This window comes from Microcaecilia unicolor, chromosome 1 (assembly GCF_901765095.1).
Source record: "Microcaecilia unicolor chromosome 1, aMicUni1.1, whole genome shotgun sequence".
In the NCBI taxonomy this organism is placed as follows: Eukaryota; Metazoa; Chordata; class Amphibia; order Gymnophiona; family Siphonopidae; genus Microcaecilia; species Microcaecilia unicolor.
Window position 1 is genome coordinate 456,664,446 of NC_044031.1, and position 26,059 is coordinate 456,690,504.

The 26,059-nt window shown below is 41.3% G+C and overlaps 1 protein-coding gene across 1 annotated transcript in view; it reads right to left on the reverse strand.

Annotated features, from left to right (window-relative positions):
• Positions 1 to 26,059, reverse strand: part of MYOM1 (myomesin 1) — a 277,203-nt gene that overhangs the window by 136,066 nt on the left and 115,078 nt on the right. The window lies entirely within an intron of this gene.

Genomic DNA, 26,059 nt, shown 5'->3' on the forward strand with positions numbered 1-26,059 from the left:
GACAGGATGGAGCTGACAATGCAGGAGCTGACCAACATACTTCCACAGTAATTCTGGGTTTAATGGCTGGCCTGATAATTCTCTTCCTTTCCCCTCCCCTCCTCACCTTCCATCTGGAGCAGAGGACTAACCTAATGGTTAGTGCAGTCACCTGGGAACTGAGTTCAATGCCAACTGTAGCTCCGTGTGACCCTGGGTAAGCCACTTGACCCTCCATTTCCCCACGCACAAAATAATTACCTGTATATAATATGTAAACCACTTTGATTGTAACCACAGAGAGCAGTATATCAAATCACATCCCCTTCCCTCTATATATGCATCCAGAGAGCGCCTACAAGGTGCCTATGCTCCTTTAGAGAATCCTAGTGTAACAGGTGAAGTATTCACTTAACTGCTAAAGATATATGCATAAGTGTGAGTCCCGCCCAGACTCTGCCTAAGTGTACACCTACATGTAAAATACATGCTCTGGAAGATATACACATATTTATAGAATAGCACATAGCCAGAATTTTAGCTTTTACCTGCATACTGGTGTATAAATGTTACTACTACTTATCATTTCTATAGCGCTACTAGACGTATGCAGCGCTGTACACAAAACACATATGAGACAGTCCCTGCTCGACAGAGCTTTCAGTCTATTCAAGACAGACAAACAGGACAAATAAGGGATTAAGGAATTACTTTTTGTAGGAATGATTAAAACAGACAGGATACTGAACAGGTGAATAGGGCAGTAGTTTCCAAACCTGTTCCTGGAGGCACCCCAGCCAGTCAGTTTTTCAGGATATCCAGAATGAATATTCATGAGAGAGATGTGCATGCAATGGAGGCTCCACCAATATATTATTATTATTATTATTATTTGTTACATTTGTATCCCACGTTTTCCCACCTTTTTGCAGGCTCAATGTGGCTTACATATGACCGTTAATGGCATTAGCCGATTCCAGTTGGAACAAATATATAGTATGAATGAATACAAAGTGATATTGTGGTAGAATGAGGTACATGTATGGTAGGTACAATTGGGGGGAACTTAGGGAGGGAAAGGGGGAAGAAGAGTCAGGTAATGTCCATTATGGTCTTTGGTTACATTGTGTTGCAAGTGTCCAGGTATTTTTATGTTGGGTCGGTGGGGTATACTCTTCTGAACAGGTTTGTCTTTAGTGATTTCCGGAAATTTAGGTGGTCGAGCGTAGTTTTTACTGCTTTTGGTAATGCGTTTCATAGTTGTGCGCTTAGGTAGGAAAAGCTGGTTGCATAGGTGGATTTATATTTGAGTCCTTTGCTGCTTGGGTAGTGGAGGTTTAGGTATGATCGTGCAGATTTTGTGGTGTTTCTGGTTGGCAGGTCAATAAGGTCTGCCATGTATCCCAGTGCCTCGCCGTAGATAATTTTATGGACAGTTGTGCAGATTTTGAAAGTGATGTTCTTTGATTAGTAGCCAGTGCAGTTTTTCTCAGAGTGGTTTGGTGTTGTTAAAACGTGTTTTTCCAAATACAAGCCTGGCTGCTGTGTTTTGGGCAGTCTGAAGTTTCTTTATGATTTGTTCCTTGCATCCCGCATAGATTCCATTACAGTAATCTGCGTGGCTTAGTACCATTGACTGTACCATGTTACGAAATATTTCCCTCAGGAAGAATGGTTTCATACGTTTGAGTTTCCACACTGAGAAAAACATTTTCTTTATGGTGGAATTCGCTTGGGTCTCTAGTGATAGGTTACAGTCGATTGTTACTCCGAAAATTTTCAGCCTGTCTGAGATAGGGAGGGTGTATCCTGGGGTGTTAATGTTTGTGGGCTTGTAGGTATTGTATTGGGATGAGATGATGAGACAGTGTGTTTTTTCAGTATTGAGTTTTAGTTGGAATGCATTTGCCCATGAGTTCATGACGTTTAAGCTTAGTTTGATTTCGTTGGTGATTTCCGCCAGATCATGTTTGAAGGGGATGTATAATGTGACATCATCAGCGTAGATAAATGGATTAAGGCCTTATACCGCACAACTCAAGGTATCAAACCATTCTCTGGACTGACAGTAAAACGTCTTTAATCCAAAAACTGAAAACGAGAGACTCTTGAGGCAGGCCAGTCGGCTGAAACATGGCTGTGTCAAGTCTAGTGCTGTACAATAAATTTTTAGACTATGAAAGCATTGTCATTATATTTTTTAGTCACCTTTGCTGTTTCCTGTGTTGAGGCAGACTGCTAGTACCATCCCCAGCCATTCTGAAGAAATGAGGGGTTAAGGGGTTTGTGCAAGGAGCTGCCATGGGATTTAAACCTGGGTTCTTGATTTCTCAGCCTTCTATTCTAACCATTAGGCTACTCCTCCACCCCATTCCAGTCTGCAACCCTCTGATGTTGAAGTTTTCAGAAGGCTAATCCACTCATTACTTTGCAATCTTGTCCTGTCTGATCATATAAGCACAATAGGGCTCTGTATGCTATGGAACTTCTGTGTTGACCACTACAGGTTTAATATAGCTTCGGATCCAGGTAGATGAAAGGTAACATGCTTTTGAGCCGAGGATGGTACGAGGAGTGTAAGGAGGAGAATGCTGATCCCACAGTGTTTTTGCAACACAAAACGTTCAACAACCCGCACCCTGAAGAGCATGTACAATGTCTAATTCTTGTTGTCATCACTTTAGAGCTAAATTGTCCAACTAACATAAATATCCCGCATTACCTTTCTCTTTTTGAAATGTTTATCTCTAGCTTGTACTTTCCAATTATTATGAGTTGAGGACTATGGTCCAGCCTGATAGCCTTAAAGAGCAAACTGCAATGTTCAGTAGGGGTCAAAGGTGGATAACTATAATAGGAGAAATCAAATCAAATCAATTCTTGTATACCGCTAATATCCCCTTTCCAGGGTTCAGTGTGTTTTACATTCTAGGTGAGACAAAAGCCGATAATGTTAGTGTGAGGTATGAGAACAATTAGAGATCATTGGTGTAATGCATGAGACAAAAACCATTATAGGAAAGGATAATGGATGATACTAGGAGGTAGAAGTCAATTGATTGTTATGAAGTAGTCTTTGGGAAAAGAACGGATTTTAGCCTCTTCCTGAAGCAAAGGAAGCTGTTTTCTGTTCTGATGGCAATAGGTAGAGAGTTCCATATTTTAACTCCAAGTACAAGGGAATAGAGAGCTGAAAATCTTCTGATTTCGAATTGTCTTTTGAAATGGTTTTGTGCCCTGGCTAAGAGCAACTTAAAGCTTCTGTTCCACTTCTAAGCTCCCTGTTGTTTGGCAGCGTCTCACAGAAGAGGCATTGTTTCAATTGCATTCAGCTCCAGATTGCCCTATCATTTGCTGGGGCTTTGCCAGTCTCACTGTGAATAACCCACTGCTGGTAAACAAGTCCTATCCTAGCAACAGAACACACAAATCTCTGCTGCAACATTTATGGCCAGTGAAGGGTAATAAAAGCTTAGCCTATTCAGCTACATCAGCTATGAAGGAATTTAGGACATCATTTTATAACATGGAATCAATTAATCAGCTGTTCACCAAAAGATGTTGACAGCTGTAAACTGTGGATGTTGACTAAGATTCCTTTGTGTAAGTCAAGAGACTTATAGGCATTGATTTCAGAGATTGTTTTGATGTGATAAACATTAGATTTCTTATGGTGATGTTATCTTGTAATTGCCCCTACCAGGTAAGAAAAGTGACCCTGCTGGGGAAAATATGGAGCAGCTTCAAAATGTAATATTGTTTTTGCTATTGTTTTATCTTATTGTTATTATTACAAGTTTGTAATCATTTCTTTATTTTTTTTTTTTTATTGTATCTACTTGGAGAAAGAAAACCAGACTCTGAAGGCTCTGCCTGAGCACCTTTTTAGTAAAACTACAGTGTATGTGTCTCTTCCCTCTCTCTCTTTTTTTTTTTTTTTGGCAGCTGTTTTCTTCTTCTCCCAGAAGGCACTCAAGAAACCCTTCCTAGTAGCAAGAGGAGGGGAAGGACCCAAATAATGGAGTGTGGACTTCCCCCCCCCCCCCCCCCCCCCCCCCCGGGGCAAGAAAACCAGACATCGGTAGGCCCCCTCACAATAATAACTTTCTCCTGTTGTTTCTTTTTTTTAAACTAAATTACGCTCTCTACCTTTTTTTATTTTATTTTTTTAAACATATCGGGCCAAAAGGGCACACCTAATCCAGGCCAGGCTTGACAAGGGCTGCACTGGAACTCACCTACTATATGCTGAGGAGTCTGAGAAATACTGGCAGGCTCTGGGCTGCACAGCTGTTTTTATTATGATATCGCTCAGTAATTCTTAGTCTCCCATCTGCAGGTAGGAGGGCACATATCCATTCATTGAGAACGGTCTGGGGAAATGATAAGAAATGAATTCTTGTTTCCTGTATAATATAAGAATTTGGATGTGGACTGTAAAAGTGAATGTACTGTTTGTTTGTATTGTATATAGTAGCTACACCTTTTTCTTCCATGGTTCTTGTATGGACAAGTCCTGATAAATGAAACCTATAAGGTTTGACAATTAATGGACCTAAAGAAGAACCGGACAAGGGTGAGTGAGTAAGAAGGGAAAGTTTTGTGATAGTTGGTGAGAAGTGTTAACCCTCTTTAGAAGAGGCACATATTGTACCTGTTATTTCTTTGGAAAGCCCCTAAGTCCCTGTTTTTCTGTTATTTTTCTAGCACTGTGGAAAGTACCTGTTGGAAGGTGACAGTTGAACAGAGCAGAGGTGGTAAGATTTTGCAGCTGTGGAACAAAAGTGCAGATCATATTTGGTATGCAGGTGGCATGCAGGTGGCATGATGTAAGGGAAAGTCCAAAGGTCAATAGTATAACAGAAGTCATGTACACATGTTTTTGTAACCTTTATATGACATATAAATACAACTGAAAAATAAGCAGAAAGGGGGGATAGCTCCTTCTCTAGCCAAGGAGTTGGTTTGCAACAGGCTACCCCTACGAGGAAAACTGCTTTGGCTCCCAATCAAAGAACGTATTGCATTCAAAATCTGCACCCTGGTTCATAAAATCATCTATGGCGAAGCCCCAGGATACATGACAGACCTCATAGACCTACCAACCAGAAATACTTCAAGATCAACACAAACATATCAAAATCTCCACCACCCAAGCTGCAAAGGCCTCAAATACAAATCCACCTATGCATCCAGCTTCTTCTACATAAGCACACAACTATGGAACGCACTACCAAATGCCGTGAAAACAACATATGACCACCTAAACTTCTGGAAACTACTAAAAACTAACCTGTTCAAAAAGGCATATCCTAACGATCCAACTTAAATGTCTTAACTCTGCAACACAACGTAACCAAAGCTCATGCGGGACATAACTTAACTCTTCCTCCTTACGATTCCCCAATGTGTCTGTCACACATGAACTCTACTCTGCCATAACATCACTCTGTATTTGTTCATACCGATATTGGCGTTCGCCTTTACGGTACCATGTAAGCCACATTGAGCCTGCAGATAGGTGGGAAAATGTGGGATACAAATGTAACAAATAAATAAAATAAAATAAATAAATAACCATCTAACCTGTCTGCATTGCTCTGCCACTATGCTATCCAAGTCTGTCAACGAGGCTGTCTCTTCCCATAATACTATTCTCTCCTCTGCTCTGGATACTCTCATTCCTCCAATTCCCCATTCTGTAAGATGTAACAAACCCCAGCCTTGGTTGACCTCTAGAATCTGCTACATATGTTCCTGTGACTGATCTGCTGAACACCTTTGGCTGAAATCCCATGCCCATGCTGACTTCATACATTTCAAATTCTTGCTGACCTCCTTCCAGACTGCTCTTTTACGTGCCTAACAGGACTACTACATCCAGTTGACAAAGTCTCTTGGCTCAAACCATCGGTGTCTCTTTGCCACACTGAACTCTCTCCTCAAAGTGCCTTCACCTCCAACCCCCCTTCACTTTCTCCCCAGACTCTGGCTGAGTACATTCATGATAAGGTTCACAAGATTAACCTTAAATTCTCAACCAAGTCACCTCCACCTCTCCTTCCCTCAGCCCATTCTCTCAACCCCCCTTCAATCCCTTCCTCCTTTTCTGAAATCACTGAAGAGGAAACTGCACATTTTCTTTCCACCTCCAAACTGACTACCTGTTCCTCTGCTCCTATTCCTACCCATCTACTTAGCACTACCTCTCCTACTGTCATCCCTTCTATCTGTCATATCCTCAATCTTTCACTTTCCACTGCAACTGTTTCTGATGCCTTCAAACATGCCATAGTTACCCCATTCCTCAAAAAACCTTCATTGGACCCAACCTGTCATTCTAACTATCACCCTCTCTCTCTCCTCCCTTTCCTATCCAAGATACTGGGCTGGGCTGGGTGGCTGGCTGGCTAGGTTCACATCAGGCTCTGCAACTTAGTTTAAATAATACACTTTCTGCTTATTTACAACCCAGACTTTTACTCACTTCTGCTCAGTCTGTGTTGAGGCACTAGTCTTCAATTTTACTTTGAACTTCTTTCATTTATTTTACTGGAGAAAGGAAATGTTATCTTCCCTTCACATTACAAATAACTCTCCTCATGCCCTGTGATCTAACCCTCCTTCTAGACAACAAAGAAAAAGCCTACTGCAACCTGCATCAATTGGACCATCCAAGGATATAAGAACCAGAAACTATAAAGTTCAAACCTGCAATCCATGAGTCAAAAATGTATTTTAACTATATAACTATTTGTAAAATTTTGAATCTGTTAGATTCCTAAAACTAAAGTCAACCATCAACCTCTCTGCATTGTCTCCAAACAAATTCACACAGAAGTGCTAAGTACGGCCATTTGTTTCTCTATTGCTGGAAGCCTTTGATCTCACATGTGTGGTCTGAATTTACAACTTTAAAAAGGTCTGCTCTTTTAGGTTTAAAGCCTTAACCCTGCATTGCCAACTAGTAAGACTGCTGACCCACAGGGTGAATTCCACAGGGTGGACTGCAGTGCCACCCAGTGAAAATTTGCCTAACTAGCTTCTGACACAAAAATGTGCCTTGGTCCCACAGACCATGAGACTTTGAGCATCCCAGTGGTGTATGGGAGAGCAAACCATAATCCCTACCAACCAAAGGGAAGGCAAACGTGCAAGAGGTCAAGTGGTCAAATATCTATATATAGCAGTACATAAAAGATCACCTCATTGCCACACAAAAGCTACCCCCAGCACCCCCAGCCCACCCTTGGGAACTATAGAACTGATGAATGCCAGATCAGTTGCAAAGAAATTCTCGGTGATCCATGATGCCATACGTGAACAGCATCTTGACATCCTAGGAATAAGTGAAACCTGGCTAGATGAAAGTGGAGGTTTACCGCTGGCTGAACTATGCCCAACAGGTTTCAACATCCAACATCAATCAAGTCTGCAAAGACGGGGTGGAGAGGTAGCAGTCTTGATTCAGGATACAATCAAACTGCGCAGAATATCCATCCCCCAGCTACATAAATCAGAATCTCTTTTAATCCAACTTGAAGAGGAGAAACCAATCTGGCTGCTCATGGTATACTGAGCACCTCGTAACAACACATTATCTAGGCAAGAATTTCTAGACCTGATTACTCAAGTGATCCTGAATTACCCTAGGCTGGTGATCATGGGAGATTTCAATCTACACATCGAAACCCCAGATACCAACATAGCTGCCTTTCTGGACACAATATCAGAACTAGGATATACACAGGTAATCAATTCTCCAACCTACGAAAAGGTTCACATAGTAGACCTGGTATTCTACAAAGGGGTGGATATCCCAGAATTCTAGGATAACAGTATTGAAATAATACCCCTATTATGGTCAGACCATTTTCTAATTAAATTTTCCCTAAGTGACCACCTGAAACAAATGACACCTTCTAGAGTTTGGAAGCAGATCAGAGACAACAAAAAAAAGCTGACCACTGAGAATTTCCTAGAGGCTTTGGACTATCCACATGTGGATGAAAAGACAACTACAGTGTCAGAAAAGGTTGACACCTGGAATACACAATTAGCCAAGACCTTAGAGAAAATGGCATCACTAAAAATGGTCTTATGCCCCACTCCCAAACGCTCACCTTGGTTTTCTCCAGAACTTCAGATCATTACATAAGTACATAAGCATCGCCATGCTGGGACAGACCAAGGGTCCATCGAGCCCAGCACCCTGTCACCGACAACGGCCAAAAGAACAAGCAATTTGTCCCGCCCCTCCTAGAAATAGTGTATTATTCCCTCGTCCATTCAATAACATTCTATGGCCTTTTCCTCCAGGAAGCCGCCCAACCTTTTTTTGAAGTCCACTAAGTTAACCGCCTTAATCACTTTTTCCGGCAGCGAATTCCAGAGTTTAACTACGCGTTGAATGAAGAAAACTTTCCTCCGGTTCGTCTTAAATTTACCACACTGCAGCTTCATCGCATGCCCCCTTGTCCTAGTATTTTTGGAAAGCGTAAACAGACGCTCCACATCGACCCGTTCCATTCCACTCATTATTTTAAAGACCTCTATCATATCCCCCTTCAGCCGCCTCTTCTCCAAGCTGAAGAGCCCCAGCCTCTTCAGCCTTTCCTCATAGGGAAGTCGTCCCATCCCCTGTATCATCTTTGTCGCCCTTCTCTGCAGCTTTTCCAATTCCACTATATCTTTTTTGAGGTGCGGCGACCAGAATTGAGCACAATACTCGAGGTGCGGTCGCACCATGGAGCGATACAATGGCAGAATAATATCCTTATTCTTGTTTTCAATCCCTTTCCTAATGATACCCAACATTCCATTTGCTTTCCTAGCCGCAGCAGCACATTGAGCAGAAGTTTTCAACGTATCATCATGACATAGTTATATTTTGGGTTCCTCTTTCCCACATGCATCACTTTGCACTTGTTCACATTAAACGTCATCTGCCATTTAGACGCCCAGTCTCCCAGTCTCGTAAGGTCTTCTTGTAGTTTTTTACAATCTTCCTGCGATTTGACGACTTTGTGTCATCGGCAAATTTGATTACCTCACTAGTTACCCCCATCTCAAGGTCATTTATGAATATGTTAAAAAGCAGAGGTCCCAGCACAGATCCTTGAGGGACTCCACTAACTACCCTTCTCCATTGCGAATATTGACCTTTTAATCCTACTCTCTGTTTCCTATCTTTCAACCAGTTTTTAATCCACAGTAAGACAGTACTGCATTCAATGCTTGCATTGGCTTGTGGAAGATTTTCTTATTGTTTTCACCATCCAAGATAAGTAACGTTTTACTTGTCGTTACATTGTATTCAAACAACTGTGTCTTCACTTATGAGTGTGTGATAAGGTGCTTGGGCATATATCTCATGAAGTTATCTAATGTGGAGTTTTTTTTCAAGACTTATGATTAAAGTGGTACCCTCCCTTATTATAAGGTGTGTCCTTTGAAAGGAGGTGTTGCCGGTTATACTGAAGTCTTTTTTCTCCACGATTTTTCATGTGTGAGAGTCCATATTCACCTTTCAACACTTCTCAAATTGTAGAAATTTTGAATTTGACATGAATTGTATTCTACATATTCCAATTTTTTTTGGTAATTAAAATCACCTGTTATTAATCCGTTGCCTATTTTATTTGCCTCATTAATTTCCTTTAACATGACTGCATCCGTCTGCTCATCTTGGTCGGGTGGTTGGTAGTACACCCCTTTAACCGTCCTTTTCCCCTTAATACTTGGAATCTCGATCCACAATGATTCCAAGAGACCTTTCGTTTCCCGCAGAATTTCCAATCCATTTGACCCAAGGTTCTCGTTAACATACAGTGCTACTCCTCCCCCAATCCGGTCCACCCTATCACTACGACATAATTTGTACCCCAGTATGACAGTGTCCCACTGCTTATCCTCCTTCCACCAGGTCTCAGATATGCCTATTATGTTTAATTCTTCATTCAGTGCAATATATTCCAATTCTCCCATCTTATGTCTAAGGCTCCTAGAATTTGCATATAGGCACTTAAAGCTAGGCTTGTTATTCCTTATTTTTTTTTATTTTTGTTACATTTGTACCCCGCACTTTCCCACTCATAGCAGGTTCAATGCGGCTTACATATTATATACAGGTACTTATTTGTACCTGGGGCAATGGAGGGTTAAGTGACTTGCCCAGAGTCACAAGGAGCTGCCTGTGCCTGAAGTGGGAATCAAACTCAGTTCCTCAGTTCCCCAAGACCAGAGTCCACCACCCTAACCACTAGGCCACTCCTCCTCCTTATTACAGCATGTTATTCACTTGTCAGTACTAATTTGCTATTTTTTGCATGTTTTTTATTATTTTTATTTATGGACATTGAATCTACTACAGTCTCTTTTTCATACTCACTATCAATAAACCATGTCTTCCCTGTCTGAGCGATACCCTTGCAAGATACCTTATTCTGAACCATATGCTCTTGTGCGACTGTCGGCCTTCCCCCCCCCCCCCCCCTTCCTAGTTTAAAAGCTGCTCTCTTTTTTAAATGTTGATGCCAGCAGCCCGGTCCCATCCCGATTAAGGTGGATCCCATCCTTTCTGAATAGGTTTCCTTTTACCCAAAATGTCACCCAGTTCCTAACAAATCTAAAACCCTCATGCTTGCACCATTGTCTCATCTACGCATTAAGACTCCAGAGCTCTGCCTGTCTCTTAGGCCCTGCGAGTGGAATGGGAAGTATTTCAGAAATGCTACCCTAGAGGATCTGGATTTGAGCTTTCTTCCTAAAAGCCTAAATTTGGCTTCCAGAACCTCTCTCCCACATTTTCTTACGTCATTGGTACCCACATGTACCAAGACAGCCGGCTCCTCCCCAGCACTATCTAAAATCCCGTCTAGGTGATGAATGAGGTCCGCCACCTTTGCACCAAGCAGGCAAGTCACCAGGCGATCCTCCCGTCCACCAGCCACCCAGCTATCTATATGCCTAATGATTGAATCACCAACCACAACAGCTGTCGTATGCTTTCCTTCCCAGGCAGTACCTGGAGACATATCCCTGGTGTGGGAGGATAGTCCATTCCCAGGTGTGCAGGTCCTGTGTACAGGAGTACTTACTACTTCACCTTCTGGGATACCTCCATCCTCCAAGGCAACACAGAGGCTACCTGACTGGAGGTGGGACCTCTCCACAACATCCTTGTAGGTCTCATCTATGAATTTCTCTATCTCCCTCATTTCTACCAAGTCTGCTACTCTAGCCTCGAGAGTACGGACATGGTCTCTGAGGTCTAGCAACCAACCGAGAGATTCTCATTAAACGCGAAGGACAGAAACTGGAAAGGAGATGGTGTAAATCTCGCTTGGATGAAGACAGGCTAAACTGTAGGAAGCATATGACAAAGTACTGCCAAGCCTTAACAGCAACCAAAAAACAGTATTTCTCACAATGCATTGCACAGGCTGCCAATTCAATCAAGCAGTTGTTCAGTATAGTAAATAGCCTACTGCAACCCCCACAACAGAAACAACCTAACCAGTCTAATCAGAACTGCAATGATTTTGCTGTATACTTTGCTAACAAAATTAAGTCTTCACCAGGATTTACAGGCAATCCCACCCAGTCCCCAACCAGTTAACCAGGGGTATACAAACTCACCCCCTCCTAACAGAGACAGATGGGACACTTTTAACCCAATAACAGAGGAGAGCCTTGACAAAATCCTAAGAGAACTTCGACCAACTACCTGCTCCCTCAACTCGTGCCCATCAAAGATAGTGCAGCAGGCAAGTATGAACCTTATAGAAGGCGCCACAAAAATTGTGAACACCTCTCTTTCTAATGTGCAACTACCAACAGCATTAAAAAGGGCAGTGGTTTGCCCTTTGCTAAAGAAAAACAACCTTGACCAGGACAAACTTGAAAGTTACCGGCCAATATCCAACATCCCATTTCTAGGGAAACTCATAGAACAAACAGTCTGTGTTCAACTTAATTAGATTGTAAGCTCTTTGAGCAGGGACTGTCTTTCTTCTATGTTTGTGCAGCGCTGCGTACGCCTTGTAGTGCTATAGAAATGCTAAATAGTAGTAGTAGTAGTAGAAACTGACTAGATCCATGTCAATCTGGATTCAGACCCGGTTATGGAACAGAAACGGTCCTCGTATCCCTACTAGATGATCTTCACAGAAACCGAGACAGGGGATTCACCTCGGTGTTAATACTGCTAGATTTCTCAACAGCTTTTGACACTGTGGATCATGATATCATGCTAGCACGACTGACAGAAACAGGTATCAGTGGAATAGTACTTCCCTGGTTCAGATCCTATCTGAAAGGCAACAATCCATAATTTTTGGAAGCAACTCATCACCACCATGGACACTGATCTGCAGGGTACCACAAGGACCGATACTGTCACCTATTCTGTTCAATATCTACCTCAAGCCACTAGCTGAGCTGATTCAGTCAATGGACACTCAGTTCTACATCTATGCGGATGATGTGCAGCTACTCATACCTATTGAACCTGACTTACCTACAGCCTTGAATAAACTGATTACCTGTCTAACTTCAATTCAAGAATGGACTAAACACAACAAACTTTGCCTGAACCCAAGTAAAACCGAGCTTCTCTGGGTCCCTAACACAAGTGGATACATACCTGACATAAAAATCCCTTTTGGGAAGTATGAACTCCCCCTCAAATCACAAGTCAGGAACCTTGGAATATAGTTAGAATCAACACTTACTCTGATTCCCCAAATCGAAGCAACCTTCAAGAGCTGCTTCTACTATTTGCGACAGCTACGCTGCCACTCTCCTTACATCGAGAATGTAAATCTTATCCCAGTTGTGCATGCCATGATAACATCAAGACTGGATTACTGCAATGCACTATTCAATGGTCTGACTATAAAGGGCCTGCACCAGCTCCAGTTGATTCAGAATGCAGTAGCAAGACTCATAGAAGGTTGCAAGCGACAAGACCACATCACACCATTTTTGCAAAAACTTCATTGGCTATCAGTACAATACAGAGCTAAATTTAAAACTCTTTGTCTGATCTTCAAGGCCCTCAAAGGAAATGGCCCTGAGTACCTGAAGATAGAATGATCCTCTACACACCATCAAGGACACTAATGTCCTCTCAAGGACTATCACTAACCACACCCTCTCCAAAAGACATTACACGAAGTGATGCCTGCAAGTGAGCCTTTTCCGGAGTAGCCTCCACACTCTGGAATGCACTGCCTGAAAGGCTCCACTGAACACAAGACTTCCTCTACTCAGGAAGCAGGAGAATGCTTGGCTTTTCAACCAGGCCTTTAATGGAAGAAGTAACTAACTTGATAGTCTCACTCACACACACAAGGAGTGACACGGGCTACACATACTGCAGCAGGACATGTTTATCCACTCCTACCCTAGCTGAGATAATATTTAACCATCTCTCTGACCTCATGTGCAACTTTCTTTAAATCAGTCACCTTACTTTCTAACTCTTCTTACTCTCTTACTTATCTATATGTTCCGTCTTTGCTTTACCCTTTACTATCAATTATAATGTTCTATTATGTATTGTATTGATATTGTAAGTAGTATACTATGCCATACTTTGTATTGTTATTTGAATACTTTTACTGCTGTAATTCCCTATTTTTCATGTTTGATCTATTCTTACTGTACGCCGCCTTGCATGAATTCCTTCAAAACGGCGGTAAATAAATCCTAACAAATAAATACTGGAACACACAGCTGTTGTGTTGACTTTCTTTCATCTCAAGTTATTCTTGATCCACTTCAATCTGGTATTTGCACTCTTCTCACAACTGAAACAGCCCTCGCTAAAATCTCCAATTACCTGTTTTTGGCCAGATCCAAAGGTCTCTATTCTATCCTCATCCTTCTTGATCTATCTGCTGCTTTTGACTGTTGATCACCGCCTACTCCTTGATACACTATCTTCACTTGGATTTCAGGGCTCTGTTCTTTCCTGGTTTTCTTCTTATCTCTCCTATCTCCGATCTTCCTCCACTTCTACCCCACTATCAGTTGATGTACCTCAGGGCTCTATCTTGGGACCTCTTCTTTTTTCCATCTATACTTCTTCCCTTGGTACTCTGATCTCATCCTATTGTTTTCAGTATCACCTTATGCTGATGACTTCCAGATCTACCTCTCCACACCAGAAATCTCAGCAGGAATCCAGGCCCAAGTATCAGCCTGCCTGTCTGACATTGCTGCCTGGATGTCTCACCACCATTTGAAACTAAATATGACCAAGACTGAGCTTCTTGTCTTTCCCCCTAAACTGATCTCTCCTCTTCCCCCATTCTCTTTATCTGTGGATAACACTCTCACCATCCCTGTCTCATCAGCTCGTAACCTTGGGGTTGCCTTTGACGCCTCGTTCTCTTTCTCTGCACATATCCAACAGACTGATAAAACCTGTCGTTTTTCTCTATATTACCAAAATTCATACTTTCCTTTCTGAGCACACTACCAAAACTCTTATTCACACTCTTATCTCCTCACTCTTAGACTATTGCAACTTGCTTCTCACAGGTCTCCCACTAAGCCATCTCTCTCCCCTTCAATCTGTTCAAAATTCTGCTACACAACTTATATTCTACCAGTGTTACTATGCTCATTTTTGCCTTCTCCTCAAGTCATTTCATTGGCTCCCTATCCATTTCTGCATACAGATCAAACTCCTCTTATTGATCTACAAGTGCATTCACTCTGCAGCTCCTTTGTACCTCTCCACTTTTATCTCTCCCCACACTCGTCCCCAGGAACTCCATTCATTGGGTAAAGCTCTCCTATCTGTTCCCTTCTCTTCCACTACCTACTCCATTCCTTTTATCTGGCTGCACCATATGCCTGGAACAGACTTCCTGAGCCAGTATGTCAAGCTCCATTTCTGGCCATCTTCAAATCTAGGCTAAAAGCCCACTGTTTTGATGCTGATTTTAACTCCTAACCCCTATTCACTTGTACAGTACCCTTGTATGTTTTATCTTTCTCACCTTATTATTTTCTCTTATCCCTTATTTGTCTGTCCTGATTAGATTGTAAGCTGTTTCAAGCAGGGACTGTCTCTTCATGCTCAACTATACAGCACTGCGTACATCTAGTAGCACTATAGAAATGATAAATAGTAGTAGTACTTTTTGTCTCTGTATTAGTATCTACCCCTTTTAAAGTAGAAATATTTCTTTTTCCTAGCAGCACCTCTTCTTTCATTTGTTTTTGTCTCTTAGGTAATAAGTATGTTCTAATATAAGAACTAGTAAGTAATATATATGTATATTGGTATACCTCTCTGGGTAGGTTTTAGCTTGTGAGGGTGTGTAGTAGTGTGGCTCCCACCCAGGGTCTGCACTACTTCCACCTATCACTCACACTCTGAGTAATCCTTTAGTTGTGTAGGCACCTTTTGTATGTACATTTTAAACCTCCCACCAGACAGGAAATGATGAAAGCAAGGGTGGGATCCCGCCAATGGAAGCCTGCAGATCTGGTCCAAGCAGCAATAATTGAATCACTGCAGATGCCGGGGATGCCTGTAAGGTACACCAGGGAGGGACGGGGTTCAGCAATGGGCGGGCAGATGCTGAGACGCCACAGAGGATGAGGAGAGATGTTGATGTAGGGTGCCGCCGCTGAGTGGCCCTGAGCCAAGAATGGGTGGGCCTGTGCCCACCCAGGCCCACCCGTAGCTAAGCCACTGGTTGGATAAGATCATACAGAGAAGATGATAGCATCAGACTTAAGAGAGGTTGAGTTTATGTAGTTTATAGATAACTAATTGGAGGAGACTGAAATAATTGAGCGAGAAGAGTGGCTGTCAAGGGGTGTGAAGGATCTTTTATGTTATCTGTGTAAATAAAAAAGGAAAGCTCCAGAGAATGAAATAAAAGGGCGAGTGGGGAAAGAAATACATTGAAGAAAGTGGTTTGAGAATGGAGCCCTGTGTTGCTCTTGTGATGTGGTTAAAGACCAATGGTGAGGAAGAGCAGTGGACTGAAAAAGATCTATTGGTCAGATTTGATTGGAACCATGAGCGGGCAGTGTCAGATATATGAGGATCTGCTAACCACTGGAGTAGAAGAGAATGATTAACCAGATTGAAAGCAGCTGAAAGGTCAAGGGAGGTGAGAAGTGTTGGAATGTAATTGTATTTTACATGCATTGCCTGTCACCTATTATTTCTCTGTGATTACTCTGTGACCTCTGATGTAAATTACTTAGAGAGGTCACACAGCTATGCAACTTCCTGTGGGGGATAGATGCCGTACATGCAGCACATGGAGCACATGGAGCTCATGATCTCTCCTAACCTGAGAGGATCTATGGTGGTGTGAGCATCCATTACCATCTAAGCACATGGAAGGAGCTGATAATACAAATGTATAGTAATATGTATATATAAGCCTGTCTGATTATAATCTAACTACAAACTGTGAGTAAACAGATGTTTTGTTACTTCAACTTTAAAGTGACTCAGCAGTGAATTATTCAGGGGTGAATGAGAGAGAGATGAAGAAAGAAATTAACATTTCTAAAGCTGAAGCTGTGTGTACTAAAATCTGCTAATTATTTACTACAAATAATCCAACAAAAGGGTTATGGGCCCAGGGTCCAGGAATTGAAAAAGAAGAGAAATATTACCAGGCAGAAAAAAAGGCCACATTTTTTCTCTTAAGTTTTAAAGGAAAGATTCAGTCTGTCTCTCTCTCCCCCCACACAGCAGACAGAAGGCTAAGAAAATGGCTGAGGGAGGAAATTCACCATTTTTCTATTCTCTCAAGGTGCCTAAATTAAATGAGTTTAATTATCAGCAGTGGGAACTAAGATTCATATGTCTCCTTCGAGCAAAAGGATTAAATATATGCTTAGACCAAGACAGAACAGCTGAAAATATAGCTGAATGGGACAATGCAAACTATTATGTGAAGTGCATGCTTCTGGAAGCTCTCTCAGAGAAACAAGCCATATTAGTGGAGGGAAAAGATACACCAAAGGACATTTTACATAAACTGAGAACTATGTATGCAACTACATATGCAAAGCAGCAACCAATTTGGTTAGCAGAGTTGAATGAAACCAAATTAAGGGATAAAAGTAAATGTAATGATCACATTATGTATCTTATGTCTTCATTTCAAAAGTTAGAACTTTCTGGAATTCCCATGTGTGATGCATTGAAAAGAGCATTTCTTTTTACCTCACTATCAAAGAAGTTTGATGTTTTTAGGTCTGTAAATGAGGCCATTGAAGGGCAATCTTTTGAACAGGCAACATCAAAACTAAGGCAGGAATGCATAATAAATGATTCTGAGGAGATGTGTTCTCAAAGTCAGTCAGAGAGAAATGAAACAAATTTCTTGGCAAAGAACAGAGGAAGGCGGAGCTATGGGAAAACTCCACCCAAGGGCAAGCTGATTTGCTACTCATATGGAAAGGAGGGACATGTATCTAAATGGTGTAAGGAAACACAAAACACTCCCTCTAGCTCACCTAAGCCAATGGAACTAAAGAATTTTCAAACCAGGAAATGTATGAAGGACAAAGATAAACACAAGGGCTTTCTAATGGCAGAAAAATCTTTGACTATGGTAAATAATAATTCAAATGAAAGTACTTGGATTTTGGATTCGGGGAGCACATGCCATTTAACCAATTGTAAGAATTTCTTTCAGGAAATGTGTCCAGAGGAAGGTATTCTTAAAACTGCAAACGCAGGGACTGCTAAGATCCAAGCAAAAGGTATTGGATTCTTAAAATGCAAAGTGTCTAATGAAGTTACAGAAATTCCTGTAAGTGATGTCTTGTATATTCCCCAAGCAGTTTGCAATATGCTTAGTGTATCTACATTAGATAAGAAGGGATTTGCGATTCATTTTGAAAACAGTAAGTGCACAATCTCTAAAAATGATGAAGTGTATGCTGAAGCTTTTATGCATAATGATGTTTATAAACTGAACATTTCAGGTGAAGCCTCACATATGGCGCAAGTAAGGAAGAATGATGGTAAATGTAGTCTGGAAATCTGGCACCGCCGCCTGGGACATCGTGATTCTAAGGTGATCCAGGATCTTTACAGTAAGCAACTGGCCACCGGCATTCAGATAAGTGCAGATGCTGGTAAAATGGAGAAATGCATAGACTGTGTTACTCAAAAGGGTGTGAGACCCTCATTTCCTGCATACACAGGAAATAGGAGTAATAAAGTGCTGGACTTAATACACAGTGACTTATGTGGACCGTTTAATATCCCATCATTGGGAAATAACAGATTTGTGCTAATATTCTTGGATGATTTCTCTAGATATTGTGTGGCCTATTTGCTGAAAGAAAAAAGTCAAGTCACAGACATGCTGAAGAAATACGTAGCCATGGTGAGCAATAAATTTGAAAGAAAACCAAAGGTTCTTCAGACCGACAATGGTGGTGAGTTCACTTCACAAAGCATGCGCACATTTCTAGAACAAGAAGGCATTCAGCATATCACAACAGTAGCTTATACACCAGAGCAAAATTCTGTTGCAGAGAGAAAATTTAGGTCACTTGTGGAAATGACCAGATGTATGCTGTCAGATAGCAATCTCCCTAAAAGACTATGGGGGGAAGCCATTCTCACAGCAGTGTACCTACAAAACAGAATGCCAACTAAAGGCGCTGAGCGCACACCACATGAGACATGGCATGGTAGGAAGCCAAACCTGTCACACATAAGAACATTTGGAAGTACAGCATATGCTCATGTACCAAAGCAAAGAAGGCATAAGCTGGATTCCACAACAGAAAGGGGCATTTTAGTTGGCTATACTCCAGGACACAAAGGATATAGAATTTTGAATCTGAAAACTGGCATTGTTGGCATAAGACATGTTACATATTTTGATGAAAACAAAAGGGTTGATAAAGGCTGGATTATCCCAGATGAGCCTTATCATCCAGAATATGAAACTAGAACCATAATAGACATGCCAGTGTATATAAATGCCATACCAAGGCAGATGTCTGAAAGCAACTCATCTGTATCTAACGAGGAACAGGCAGAGGAAACAGACACAGAAAGGATCATTGAAGAAGACAGTACAGTTGGAGAAGGGGAATCAATTGGAGAAGGACTCTCAGATTTAGAGGATGCGGAAAGGTCAGACCAACCTGTTGTCAGACGCTCATCCAGGGAAAACAAAGGTGTTCCACCCCCAAGACTGTCTTACTTAACAAAGTCAGCAGAAGCTCAAGAGCCCTTAACATGGGATGAGATTGAGAAAATGCCAGCAGAAGAAGCTGCTGAATGGCATAAAGCTGCACAAGAAGAAATTGATGCATTGGATAAAAATAATACTTGGATTCTTACAAAATTACCTCCTGGCAAGAAAGCTATAGGATGCAAATGGGTATTCAAGTTAAAAAGGAATGCACAAGGAAAAGTGGAAAGGTATAAAGCCAGATTAGTGGCAAAGGGATATCTTCAAAAATATGGAGAAGATTTTGATGAAGTGTTTGCACCTGTAGTGAAACACACGACAATCAGAACACTTCTGAGCATTGCAGTCTCAAAAGGCATGCAAGTCAACCACATTGATGTGAAAACAGCGTTTCTTCACGGAGATATAACTGAAGACTTGTACATGGAACAACCAACAGGTTTCATAAATACAAAACAAAGACAGCTAGTGTGTAAATTAAACAAAGGTCTTTATGGATTAAAGCAAAGTGCAAAATGTTGGAATGATAAATTGCATGAAATATTGACAAATTTAGGATTTAAGCAAGGTGAAGCAGATAAATGCTTGTACACTAGGTGCAGAAATGGACAATATGCATACATTTTAGCTTTTGTTGATGATCTGCTCATTGCAAGCAAAAGTGAGCAAGAGTACAAGGACATTGTAAAGTGTTTAAACCTCAATGTTGAGATAAAAGAACTGGGTAATGTGTCATACTATCTTGGTATAGAAATTGAGAAACAAAATGATGGTTCTTATCTTCTAAGCCAGAAGCAGAAAATAAATGAGCTTATTGAAAGTTTAGGTATGCAAGATGCCCAAGTTGTAAGCACTCCCATGATCACTGATTTTCTGAAGGATGAAACAGTAAGAGAACCTTTACCAGATAACATCCAATATAGATCAGCCATAGGTAAGCTTTTATATCTAGCTACCACATACAGGGCTGATATAGCAAATGCAGTAGGAATTTTGAGCAGAAGGGTCAGCTCACCTACCAAATCAGATTGGACTGCAGTCAAAAGGATGGTAAGGTATTTAAAGGGTACCATTGATTGTAAATTAAAGATTTCAGCCAATAGTAATCCAAAACTAATATGTTACTGTGATTCAGATTGGGCAGGGGATCATTCTGATTATAAATCCACAAGTGGATATGTGTTTATGTATGGAAATGTACAAATTTCATGGGCCAGTCATAAACAAAGTATTGTGAGTTTGTCTTCTACAGAAGCTGAATATGTGGCAGTATCGGAAGCGTGCAGAGAACTGATGTGGATTGAAAAACTTTTGCTGGATTTCGGAATAGCTGAAAAGAGACCAATCCAGATAATGGAAGATAATCAGAGCTGCATCCGACTGTCACAGAATGACAAGGTTCAGTCACGCACCAAGCACATCGCAACGAAATACCACAACGTGCGAGAGTTGGCAAAAGAAGGGGTCATCAGTCTACACTATTGTCACACCAGTGAGATGACAGCTGACATCATGACCAAACCATTACCCAGAGAACATTTTGTGAATCTGCGTATAAAGCTTGGACTTTGTATGAATAAATAATTGCATGACAGTTATGCATGAGAAGGGGTTTGTTGGAATGTAATTGTATTTTACATGCATTGCCTGTCACCTATTATTTCTCTGTGATTACTCTGTGACCTCTGATGTAAATTACTTAGAGAGGTCACACAGCTATGCAACTTCCTGTGGGGGATAGATGCAGTACATGCAGCACATGGAGCACATGGAGCTCATGATCTCTCCTAACCTGAGAGGATCTATGGTGGTGTGAGCATCCATTACCATCTAAGCACATGGAAGGAGCTGATAATACAAATGTATAGTAATATGTATATATAAGCCTGTCTGATTATAATCTAACTACAAACTGTGAGTAAACAGATGTTTTGTTACTTCAACTTTAAAGTGACTCAGCAGTGAATTATTCAGGGGTGAATGAGAGAGAGATGAAGAAAGAAATTAACATTTCTAAAGCTGAAGCTGTGTGTACTAAAATCTGCTAATTATTTACTACAAATAATCCAACAAGAAGAGCATCCCTACCACTGTACAGGATCATCTTAATAGTTAGGCCAAGAGGGAAATGGGACTTGATATACCACCTTTCTGAGGTTTTTGCAACTACATTCAAAGTGGTTTATATATATTCAGGTACTTATTTTGTACCAGGGGCAATGGAGGGTTAAGTGACTTGCCCAGAGTCACAAAGAGCTGCAGTGGGAATTGAACTCAGTTCCCCAGGATCAAGGTCCACTGCACTAACCACTAGGCTACTCCTCCACTAGCAACATTCCACGTAGAAGCCTGCCCTTGCAAATCAGCAACGCGGCCGCGCAGACTTCTGTTTCTGTGAGTCTGACGTCCTGCACGTACGTGCAGGACGTCAGACTCACAGAAACAGAAGCCTGCGCGGCCGCGTTGCTGACCTGCAAGGGCAGGCTTCTACATGGAATGTTGCTAGTGGTATAGCAACATTAACATTCCGTGTAGAATCTCAAATAGTAGCAACATTCCATGTAGAATCTGAAATAGGGAAAGGGAAATGGGACTTGATATACCGCCTTTCTGAGGTTTTTGCAACTACATTCAAAGCAGTTTATATATATTCAGGTACTTATTTTGTACCAGGGGCAATGGAGGGTTAAGTGACTTGCCCAGAGTCACAAGGAGCTGCAGTGGGAATCAAACTAATTTCCCCAGGATCAAAGTCCACTGCACTAACCAAGGTGGAATGGTGACTGCAGAACATTTGAAAATCAACTAACTGTTCAGCAACAAGTTTCTCTACCACCTTTGAGATGAATGGAAGATTAGCTATAGGACATAAATTACAGATGGAGGTAAAGTCACCTTTAGTTATCTCTGTACAGTGGGTGAACAATGGCATGTTTTCAAGTATCTGAAAACATGCCAAGGGATAAGCTCATGATAACTGTAGAGAAAGGAAATGGTAAGAGTGAATCAAGGAAGTACTTCAAAAGGCTAGCTGGAATAGGAACTGTGTGAGGAGGTGAGGAATTCAGAGCACAGACTACATTTGCAACATGAGACGGGAAGAGTAAGTTGACGAGGTTATTTACATACAGAAGTCATCACTTATGTACATCAGTGGTTACAATATTGCCATTTATACACATTCCTACCACCTAAAACTAGGCAGTTCCTTATAAATTACCCCTATTACGTCTGTGGAAAAAATGCTTACTAAATAGCCCCTTGCTAATCAGCTATGCAGGAATAAAATGCCTGTACATTAAAATAAAAACCTGGGAGTTATCTTTCACAATACACTTTCCTTCTGCAAACAGATTTCTAATGTAGTTCAGAAGTGCTTTTTTTTTTTTTTTTAACTCAAAATGCTTGATATTTCTTCTCCCAGAATTCTCCTCCTCATCCTTGTCATCTGTAAAATAGATTATTGCAACTCCCTATACCACAGTCTGTCACTCACCCAGATTCGAAGACTTCAGCTCATTCAAAATGTGGCCATGAAATTATTATTTGAGGGAAAAAATATGACCATGTATTACCTCTGTTTATTTCTGAATACTGGCTCCCAGTATCACATCACATCCCGTTTAAATATCTGATTACAGTTCAATAGGTAGAAACATAGAAACATGATGGTTGATAAAGGCCACATGACCCATCCAGTCTGCCCATCCTCTGTAACCCCTAATTCTTCCTGTTCCTAAGCAATCCCACATGCTTATCCCATGCCTTTTAAAATTCTGGAACAGTCCTCGACTCCACCACCTCCACCGGGAGGCCATTCCACGCCTCCACCACCCTTTCTGTGAAATAATACTTCCTTAGGTTACTCCTAAGCCTATTCCCTCTTACCTTTGTCTTATGCCCCCTCATTCCAGAGCTCTCCTTCATTTGAAAAAGGCTCTCTTCCTGTACATAAATGCCCTTGAGGTATTTAAACGTCTCTATCATGTTGCCTCTCTCCCTCCTCTCTTCCAGCGTATACATGTTGAGGTTCATAAGCCTGTCCCTATAATTTTTGCATTCAAGATCGCTTACTAATTTCGTAGCTGCCCTCTGGACCAACTCCATCCTGTTTATATCTTTCCGTTGCTGTCTCTAGAACTGCACGCAGTACTCCAAATGAGGTCTCACCAGAGACTTATACAATGGCACTATCACCTCCTTTTTCCTGCTGGTCATGCCTCTCTTTATGCACCCAAGCATCCTTCTGGGTTTGACCGTCGCTTTTTCTACCTGTTTGAAAGCTTTAAGGTCGTCTGACACAATCACCCCCAAGAGTTGGTACTGCACTATTATCTTCCAGCATTTTTATTTGATCTTTTGATTCTCTACATTCTCATGGCATACTCATTGTTCCTCTCAACAAAATCTTCTTACTGTTTCTTCAGAGTATTGCTTGATGTCCTCAAATATACCTGTTTCAGTATCATTGCCCCTACACTCTGGAACAATCTTCCACTCTTTCTCGGGATTGTGCCCTCATTCCAGAAGTTCAAAAAAATCCTTAAAGCCCCACTTTTTCACACAGGCCTTTCCACCACTTTGATTGGCATACTCAGCAACACAGGCACCCAGTCTGTAGCACTGATCAATTTGTTCTCTTTACCCCCTCTTGTCCATAACCAGATATGGATTGTAGCTTCATTTTCCTCATGTATTTTCCTTTTGTTGCGTACTTGTTCATAATTTTGTTTTTTTGGTTATAGTTGATCCCATATTATAATAAATTGTAAACCGCTTAAATATCTTACCAAGACTTTGTGGTATATCAAAGTAAATGAACTTGAACTTGAACCACTGACTTGTAGAAAAGTATGCACCCCGTGTTTTGATGACACATACTTTGCTAATAGGTGTGTGCATGGACAGAGATGGTGTCTTAAATTTAGGCGCATTTTCTGCCTTTTAAAAGGCTTGTATTCTACAAAGAAAAATAGATGCCTATATTTCCATTTCTTTCTAGAATAGGCTTGAAATCGGTGCCTCATATCTTAGGTGCCTTGAAATAGAATTACCCTCCAAATGGGGACAACCTTTTATTTCTTTAGTAGATCTGGCCCCAGGTCTCTGAAAATGTACTCCCTAGCATGCAGATATAGAAGGGTCTACTCAAAAATAGACAAGGGAGAATTATTTCAGTTCTCTAAAACTCAGTAATCAATACACCATCTAGAAAGCACTGCGTAACCCTAGTAGCGCTTTAGAAATGTTAAGTAGTAGTAGTAGAAAGGCCACAAGGTCCTAGTAGACTGGATGGCTGGGCAACATTCACACTGCTGTTTGTGGCTATTTGAATTATTGTGGGAACCTGTGGTGAGAGCTGGATGTGAGCTAAAAAGGGGATCTGGCATGTTCAGTGGGGTAAGATGACAAAACCTGTCCAACATATGAAGTGATAAGTTACAGGTGGTCATGCTCTGTAGCTGTCCTTGGCAGTGTAAACAGGAATAACTGGGAAAACTAGCTAGGACAGCTGGTCTTTTTCTGCCATCATCTACTACGTTATCATGTTATTATGTTACTATGTTGCTGCTACTTGCAAAATGTGTCCTTAGCATCAGCAACAAAATTCAAGAACAACAGCATATCACCATAAATATTCACTTAGGGGCCCTTTTACTAAGCCGCCTTGGCGCCTACACACGCCCAACACACACCAATTCAGAACTACCGCCTGGCTACCGCGTGGCCCAGGCAGTAGTTTCTTTTTTTATGTGCGTCCACTATGTGCGCAGGAAAATATATTTTATTTGACAGTTCATGGTGCTAACCGGGCAGTAATCGGCATTGTACGTGCACTGACAATTACCACCTGGTTAACACGTGAGACCCTATTGTTAAGTGAATGGGTGGCGGTAAGGTCTCAGGGCCAAAATGGACGCACATCAATTTTCATTTGGCTGCAAATCCTTTTTCGGCAAAAAAGGCCTTTTTTTCAGGCACTCTGAAAAATGGACCTGCACGCGTCTAATACACGCATCTACAACAGCGCAGGCCATTTTTTAGCGCACCTTAGTAAAAGGACCCCTTAGAGCTATACTTTGCGAAGGCCTTTAAAACGCAAGCACCACAGGTCAATATAAGGGGCCATTTTGCCTTAAGTTTCCTCTCCGTCCTAATCTAATTACTAAGTACAGTGAAAATCTTTTCTATATTAAACAAATGTATCGCTTGGGATCACAAGTATAAAATTAATCACCAGTTCCTTTGATTCATTCTTATACAAAGTATATCATTTATTCTTGCTATTTTCTCTAGAAGCACAAACTCTTATAGGATTACTAGCTCTACCCGGCCACACATTGCTGTGGCTCAGTCTGGTTAAATGGAAAAGAAAGAAAAGAAGAAGCACACGTTTCTAATATGTTTAATACAATATTTTTTGTTGTTCCTTTGTGTGTGCAGAGATAGAGATTTTCTGGTTTGCCGACTGTAGAACATACAACACATAATTGTCCATGTGAGAAGCAATCCGTGTGTAGATGTAAACGGGTGAATTCTAAAGATTGGCCCTGAGCTTTGTTGATGGTGATTGCAAACGCCAATCGAATTGGGAATTGCAATCTGTTAAATTGAAATGGCATATCTGCTGGAATCATAGTAGTGCGAGGAATGAGGACATCTTGACCTTTCAAAGGTCCTGTCAAGATTGTTGCTTGTACGACATTGCTCATTAATTTTTTTACTGCAAGTCACGTGCGGTTGCAAAGCTTTGGCTGGTAGATATTTCACAACATGATAATTGGCATGCCAATTTTCAATTGCAGTACGTGCGGTGGCATCCCTGGCAGATCGAGTGAATTGAAAAATTCTGTTGGATAATTAAGCAC